General features: G+C 38.0%; 1 pseudogene across 1 annotated transcript; it reads left to right on the top strand.

Annotated features, from left to right (window-relative positions):
• Positions 1–824: 824 nt before the first annotated feature.
• LOC308420277 (60 kDa heat shock protein, mitochondrial-like) lies at positions 825–2,516 on the top strand (annotated as a pseudogene). The gene has a single exon. The product of its transcript is annotated as a 60 kDa heat shock protein, mitochondrial-like (transcript).
• Positions 2,517–8,843: the final 6,327 nt, after the last annotated feature.

Genomic DNA, 8,843 nt, shown 5'->3' with positions numbered 1-8,843 from the left:
AATATAAGTGAGGCTGCGATGAGCATAGAGGATGTGTCCTTTTTATATTTTGAAACATCTTTTGGGCATATGCCCAGGAGTAGCTAAGTGCTCAGGTAGTACTATGTCCAATTTTCTGAGGAAGTTCCAGACTGATTGACACAGTGGTTGTACCAGCCTGCAATCTGACCAGCAATAGAGGAGTGTTCCTCTTTGTCCATATCCTTGCCAGCATTTGCTATCACCTGAGTTTTTGATCTTAGCCATTCTGACTAGTGTGAGATGGAAATCTCAGGATTGTTTTGATTGGCATTTCCCTAATGACTAAGAATGTTAAACATTTCTTTAGATACTTCTCAGCCATTTGGTATTCCTCAGTTGAGAATTCCTTGCTTAGCTCTGTACCCCATTTGAATAGGGTCATTTGGTTCTTTGGAGTCCAACTTTTTTAACTCTTTGTATATATGGGATATTAGCCTTCTATCAGATATAGGATTGGTAAAGATCTTTTCCCAATTTGTCGGTTGCTATTTTGTCCTATCAAAAGTGTTCTTTGCCTTACAGAAGCTTTGAAGTATTATGAGGTCCCAAGTATCAATCCTTGATCTTAAAGCATAAGATATTAGTGTTCTATTCAGGAAATTTTACCCTATGCACATGTTTTTGAGGCTCTTCCCAAATTTCTCTTTATTGGTTTCAGTGTATCTGGTTTTAAAAAGAGGTCCTGGACCCACATGGATTTAAGCGTTGTACAAGGAGATAAGCATTTGCCCTCACTCACCACAGATGGTCTGCCTTGCCTCTTGCTCTCCCATCTCTGCCCTGCAGAAATGCTTTAACTACCCACAGTTCTTCACCAGAAGAGACCAGTGTCCTGGACACTGGATCCTCACTTCACTCCTGACTATGCCAATGGAAAATTTGGATGGAATGCTCTAACCTTAATGCTTTAAGGTGTAGACCTTTTAGCCGATGCTGTAGCTGTTACAATGGGGCCAAAGTGAAGAACAGTGATTATTGAACTGAGCTGGTGAAGTGCCAAAGTAACAAAAGATGGAGGTCACTGTCACAAAGTCAATTAATTTAAAGGATAAATACAAAAATGTCAGAGCTAAACTTGTTCAGGATGTTGCCAATAACATAAAAAGAGTCTGGGAACGGCACTACCACTACCACTTTTCTGGCACGGTCTATTGCCAAGGAGGGCTTTGAAAAGATCAGCAAAGGAGCAAATCCAGGAGAAATGCAGAGAGGTGTGATGTTGGCTGTTGATGCTGTAATTGCTAAACTTAAGAAACAATCTAAACCTGTGATGACACCTGAAGAAATTGCTCAGGTGGTTACAATTTCTGCAAATGGAGACAAAGACATTGGGAACATTTCTGATGCAATGAAAAAGGTTGGAAGAAAGGGAGTCATTGCAGTGAAGGATGAAAAAACCCTGAGTGATGAGCTAGAAATTACTGAAGGCATGAAGTTTGATAGAGGATATATTTCCCCATATTTTATTAACACATTTAAAGGTCAAAAATGTGAATTCCAAGATGCCTATGTTTTATTGAGTGAAAAGAAAATTTCTAGTGTTCAGTTTATCATGCCTGCTCTTGAAATTGTAAATGTCCATCAGAAGCCCTTGGTCATAATCGCTGAAGACATTGATTGGAGAAGCTCTAAGCACACTGGTTTTGAACAGGATAAAATTTGGTCTTCAGGTTGTAGCACTCAAAGCTCCAGGGTTTGGGGACAACAGAAAGAACCAACTTAAAGATACGGCAATTGCTACTGGTGGTACAGTGCTCATTCTAAATCTTGAAGATGTTCAAACTCATGACATAGGAAAAGTTGGAGAGGTCATTGTCACTAAAGATGATGTCATGCTTTTGAAAGGGAAAGGTGACAAAGCTCACACTGAAAAAACATATTTAAGAAATTACTAAGCAGCTAAACATTATAATTAATGAATATGAAAAGGGAAAGCAAAACTCGTGACTTGCTAAACCTTCAGGTGGAGTAGCTGTGTTGAAAGTTGGAGGGACAAAAGATGTTGAAGTGAGTGAGAAGAAAGAGGGAGTTACAGATGTGCTCAGTGTTATAAGAGCAGCTGTTGAGGAAGGTGTTGTTCTAGGAGCTGTTGAAGATGGCTGTGTTCTGTTTCTGTGCATCCCAGCCTTGGATTCATTAAAGCTTAATAATGAAGATCAGAAAATAGGTATAGAAATTATTAAAAGAGCACTTAAAACTCCTTCAATGATGATTGCTAAGAATGCAGATGTTGAAGGATGTTTGATAGTTGAGAAATTCTACAGAGTTCCTCAGAAGTTGGTTATGATGCCATACTTGGAGACTTTGTGAACATTGTGAAAAAGGGAATCATTGATCCAACAAAGGTAAAAACTGCTTTACTGGATGCTGCTGGGGTGACCCCCTGGTCAACTATAGCCAAAGCTGTAGTGACAGAAATTCCTAAAGAAGATAAGGACTCTGGAATGGATACAATGGGAAGAATGGGAGGAGGTATGGGAGGTGGCATGCTCTAATTCCTAGAGTAATGCTTTGCCCTTATCAATGAACTGTGATAGGAAGCTCAAGGAAGGTTTCTCACCAATAACTTTAGAGAAGTCACCTGAAGAAAATGACTGAAGAGAAGAAGGCTGACTGATCACTGTAACCATCAGTTACTGGTTTACTGCTGTCATTGTCCACGCCTACCTATAATTTATTTTGTAGTTTTGAATTAAGACAATTGTACATTCCTGATGCTGGGGGTAAGAAACCAGTGTCCTGCTTTCAACTTAAATCACTGAGGCTTCTCTACTGTTCCGTCAGCATCAGGACTATAGCTCGCTGTCACCACGTGAGAAGTTCAGAAGCAGCACTTCTGTGGAGGGTGGGAATAGTTGTGTAAAAAGTAGAGAAGTATCCAATTATGTGACAACCTTTGTGTAATGAAATTTAGTTTAGTTATTTTAAAAAGAATGGATTGATTGGCATATTTCTACATGTTGAGCTCCAGTTGAACAAAAACCACTTATTGAAAATGCTGTCTAATTTCCACTGGATGATTTTAGGTCTTTTATTAAAGATCAAATGACCATCGGTGTGTGAGTTCATTTCTAAGTCTTCAATTCTGTTCCATGGATCTACCTACCTGTCTCTGTATGAATACCTTGCATTTTTTATTATGATTGCTCTGTAATACAACTTGAATTCACAGATGGTGATTCCCCCTGAAGCTCTTTTATTGTTGAGAATAGTTTTTCCTATCCTGGCATTTTTGTTTGTCCAAATTAATTTGCAAATTTTTTTAAGTCTATGAAAAATTGGGTTGAAATTTTGATGGAGATTGCATTGAATCTGCAAATTGCTGTCAGCAAGATGGCCATTTTTACTATATTAATCCTGCTAATTCATGAACATGGAGAATCTTTCAACCTTCTGAGATCTTCTCCAATTTCTTTCTTCAGAGTCTTGAATTTCCTGTCATATAGATCTTTCACTTGCTTGGTTAGAGTCACAGGAAGATATTTTATGTGGTTGTGACGATTGTGAAGCATGTATTTCCCTAATTTCTTTCTCAGCCTCTTTATACTTTGAGTAGAGAATGGCTACTGATTTGTTTGAGTTAATTCTATATCCAGCCACTTTGCTGAAGTTGTTGATAAGGTTTAGGAGTTACCTGGTGAAATTTTTGGGGTTACTTAAGCATACTATCTTATCATCTGCAAATAGTGATATTTTGACTTCTACCTTTTCTAATTTTATCCCTTTGATATCCTTTTGTTGTCTAATTACTCTGGCTGGGACTTTGAGGACTATAATTGAATAGGTAGAAGAGAGTGGGTATCCTTGTCTAATCCCTGATTTTAGTGGGATTGCTTCACATTTCTTTCCATTTAGTTTGATGTTAGCTATTCGTTAAATGTATATTGCTTTTACTATGTTTATGTATGGGTCTTGAATAAATGATGTTTCCTAGATTTTTATCATGAAGGGGTGTTGAATTTTTCAAATGCTTTCTCAGCATCTATGGGAAAAAAAATCATGGTTTTATTCATTTAAGTTTGTTTATATAGTGGATTACATTGCTGAATTTCTATACATTGAATGATCCCTGCATCCTTGGAATGAAGCCTACTTGATCATGATGGTTGAACATTTTGATGGAGTCTTGGATTCAGGTTCTGAGAATTTTATTGAGTATTTGTGCATGGATATTCTTAAGGAAAATTGGTGTGAAGTTCTCTTTCTCTGTTTTCTTTGTGTAGTTTAGACATAAGCATAATTGTAGTTTCATAGAACAAATGAGATAGTGTTCCTTCTGTTTCTATTTTGTGGGATCCTTTAATGAGTATTGGTATTTTTTTTTTGAAAGTGTGATAAAATTCTGCACTAAATCCATCTGGTCCTGGGCCTTTTTTTTAATGTGGGAGAATTTTTATGAATGCTTCTATTTCTTTATAGGTTATTGGACTGTTTTGATGATTTATCTGATCCTGATTTAACTTTTGTACCTGGAATCAGTCTAGAAAACTTTCCATTTCATCCAAGTTTTCCAGTTTTGTTAAGTATAAGCTTTTGTTGTAAGTTCTGATAATTTTTTGGATTTCCTTAGTTTTTGTTGTTATGTCTCCCTTTTTATTTTTTATTTTGTTAGCTTGGATACTGACTCTGTTCCCTCTGGTTAGTCTGGCTAAGAGTTAGTCTATCTTGTTGATTTTCTCAGAGAGCCAGCTCCTGGTTTTGTTGATTCTTTGTATAGTTCTTTTTGTTTCTATTTGGTTGATTATAGCTCTGAGTGTGATTATTTCCTGTTGTCTACTCCTCTTTGGTGTATCTGCTTCTTTTTTTCTAGAACTTTCGGGTATGCCCAAGATCTTTTAGCTTTCACGGTCTCTGTTGAGAATTCTGGTGTGATTCTGATAGGTCAGCCTTTGTATGTTAATTGACCTTTTTCCCTTACTGCTTCTAATATTCTTTCTTTGTTTTTTGCAATATGCTGTTTTGACTACTATGTGACATGATAAACTTCTTTTCCAGTCCAATCTGTTTGGAGTTCTGTAAGCTTCCTGTATGTTCATGGGCATCTCTTTCTTAAGGATAGGGAAGTTTTCTTCTATTATTTTGTTGAAGATATTTACTGGCCCATTGAGTTGAGAATCTTTGTTTTCTTCTATACCTATTATCTTTAGCTTTTATCTTCTCATTGTGTCCTGAATTTTCTGGATGTTTTGGGTTAGGAGTTTTTGCATATTGCTTTTTTTTTGACTGTTGTGTCAATGATTTTTATGTTATCTTCTATACCCGAGATTCTCTCTTCTATCTCTTTTATTCTGTTAGTGATGCTTGCATCTAAGACTCTTGATCTCTTTCCTATTTTTTTATCTCCAGGGTTGTCTTCTTTTGTGATTTCTTCATTGTTTTTATTTCCAGTTTTAGATCCTTGTTGATTTTGTTCTAGAACTTTACCTGTTTGGTCGTGTTTTCTTGTAATTCCTTAAGGGATTTTTGTTGTTTTCCCTTTAAAGGCTTCTGCCTATTTCTGTGTTCTCCTGTATTTCTTTAAGGGAGTTATTTACATCCTTCTTAAAGTCCTCTATCATCATCATGAGATGTGATTTTAAATCCAAATCTTGTTTTTCCGGTGTGCTGGATATCCAGGACTTGCTGTAGTGGATTCTAATGTATACCAAGAAGCCTTTGTTTCTTTTGTTTAGGATCTTGCACTTGCCTCCTGCTATCTGTTTATCTCTGTGTTAGTTGGTCTTGCCATCTCTGACTGGAGTCTGTCTTCCTGTGAGCCTGTGATCTTAAGTGTGTCAGCACTCCTGGGAAACCAGCTCTCTCCGGGTAGGATTTGGGTCCCGAGAACTGTTCCTATGCTCCCTTTGAACAAAGCACCCTAAAGGTATCTCTATGTGTTCCGAATTCTGGAAGCTCCCTAGACCCTCTCTGTTTGGGATTTATGGCTTCATTGTGTAGACTTGACTTATTGAACCATCTTATAAGCTCAACTTTCAACCCTCTTCTATCCCTAAAGATCAAGAGATGTGGGACTGAAAATCCCAACATCCTAATCATGTTACTTTGTTTCCTGGCAACCAGATCCTATGAGAGTATCCAAGAGCATGCCAAGACCTGCTTCATTAGAACAAAAGATGTTTCTGTCATTACGGAAATTTCAATGAATTTGGAAGCTCTATATTCCAAGCCTCTATCACTCAAGAAATTATAAAACTCTTTCCTATGCCAGAAACCAGATGAGAAGACCAAACTTACAGCAAAGGAACCTCCCAGCACCAAGCTACAGAGACATAAAAAGTTTCGACTCAGGAAATCAAGCCTAACTAAGATATAAATTTCTCATTTTATCACACCATATTATGTAATATTAAGATTAGGCTTAAAGTCACATTCCTTTTTTTGAATAATATTGAAACCAAAGAAAATTTAATTTTTAAAATGATGTTGGGCTGGAGAGATGGTTCAGAGGTTAAGAGCATGTTCTGCTCTTGCAGAGGACTCAAATATGTTTCCCAGAACCCGTGTCAGACAGCTGTGTCTGACACAGGTTCATAGTCACCTGTGAATCCAGCTGCAGGTGATAGCACTCCCACCTCGGGCTTCTAAGAACATACACTCATATACACATACTGATAATTTTAAAAAAATATTTTAAATAAGTACTCTTTTAGAACATATTCCTTTCTAGAATATTATTATGAGACAACTATTTGTAGGCATTCACACAGAGATAAAAACCAAAATAGCAGATCATGGTAAGGACTGGCCAGCATACACCATACACATTTCTTCTGAGCTCAGCAGATCATGGTAAGGACTGGCCAGCATACACCATACACATTTCTTCTGAGCTCAGCAGATCATGGTAAGGACTGGCCAGCATACACCATACACATTTCTTCTGAGCTCATGGATGAATCAGTCCTCTCAGCCTCGGTGAAGCCAGCTATGGAACATTTTTTTTTTCCAAAAGAGTACAGGCAGAACTGATGTGTGACTGTGCCACTGTACACTTCCTCTGGAAAATCCTCCACACTCTTCCATAGCTCAAATTAGAAAAGCGACAATAATCCTGGAAAGCATTGGCAGACAGAGATGGAATCTTAAGATGTGAGGAGTCTTGGTCCCAGCCAGAATCATTACTTAGAGAGCCAGAAATTCAAACCGTATGGTTTTGTAAGCTATAAGTAGGCATTGCTTCGATTACACCATGGAGAATTTAGAAAACGTTTGTTACAGCAGCTACCCCTGTCCAAATTAACTTCTGCCTGTGGCACTTTTAGATTCACAGACATCTAGAGTGGTGAGCTTGGCCTGTGTGCTGAGTATTTTGAATAGCAAGACACAATGGCACAATTGCTTTATGTACCACCCTTTTCAGGAAGGCTTCTGGAGTGTAATGGGTACCAACTGTGTGTACTCAGTAATGAACAATGACACCCCAGGTGAGGCAGTCTCTAGTCTCTTTTCTTCAGTTCCTGCTCCACTCTTTGTCCCTGTATTTCCTCCTGTGAGTATTTTGTTCTGTCTTTCTAAGAAGGTCTGAAGCATTTACATTTGGTCTTCTTTCTTTTTGAACTTCATAAGGTTGTTGAATTATTTCTTGGTTATGAGGGAGAATCGTCATGGAAGCAAGAGGAGGATGGTGGGGGACGGAGAAGGGACAAAGGGGATAGCATATTAAATGTAAATACATAGAATATCCAACAAAAAAGAACAATATGATCATCCAATAATATCTGTTAAGTTCTGTTTAATTCCCCAAGGTTCACATCCAAACACATGTACATTTTTAGCAGGCAGTTGCTTTGCATGCTTCTTTCCAGCAATGCTAATGCTTCTCTGGAGTTTGACTTTGGAAAAAAGTAGGAATTCTAATATATTGTAGTCAAGCAAATTCTACCAAGAAAACAAGGCTGTTCCAATGGCATAAATGGGGTGTCAGAATCCACGGAACAGTTGCAAAAAATCACAGCCATAGAAATTCTATAGATAGGGGCAGACTCAGAAAAGAACATTCTACACACACACACACACACACACACACACACACACCATAAACATGAATGTACTAGGAATTTCCCTGTTTGTGTCCACAGAAAATCCCATATACAAGGTGAGTCAAAATGACCTGGGAGTCCTCAGATGGCCTTGGTCACTTGTTTGTCATTACATTTGCCATTTTTAATAAGCAACAAGTTTGTAGAAACTGTGACAAATCTAAAAGTGTCAAGCAAAATCTAAGTTTCAACTGGGTCTAGACCAATTCTACTGATAAGAAAACCCAGCAAAACTCAGTGATATGTGAGCTGTATCTCTAAAACATCATGCTTTCAAAATGGAGAGAGGGCTCAGAGGTTGAGAGCTCTTCCAGAGGACCCGAGTTCAAGTCCCAGCAACCACATGGTGGCTCACAGCCATTTTTGAGGTCTGGTGCCCTCTTCTGATATTCAGGCATATATGCACTGTATACATGGTTCATAAACAAATAACCTTTTTAAAAAAGGGATCCTTTCTGAGCTACACGCAATGCTTTCCTATCCTTTCAGTATAGGAGCAGCCAAAGATGCAAGAAAGCCAGCTGTCTCCACAGCACCACGGAAGCCCACCCTGCCTTGTCTATCAGAGGAACTGTGCTGCCAGCCTACTGTCAGCACTGGGGGAGAGAAAGCCAAGAAGTATCAGTGATTCTCTGTGCCTTTAACTTTACCACATTAGCCAAGAATCATTAGCAATGGTCTGAAAAGGAATGAGACTTTTTTTTTTTAAAAAAAAGCAACAATTCACACTTCAGCATTTATGCAAATTTGAGTAATTTAAATGTATGAGATGATTAAGAAAGA

This window comes from Micromys minutus (genome assembly GCF_963924665.1).
Source record: "Micromys minutus genome assembly, chromosome: 4".
NCBI classification, from domain to species: domain Eukaryota; kingdom Metazoa; phylum Chordata; class Mammalia; order Rodentia; family Muridae; genus Micromys; species Micromys minutus.
The sequence above is the reverse complement of the archived record's forward strand: the minus strand, read 5'-3'. Positions and strand labels throughout refer to the sequence as shown.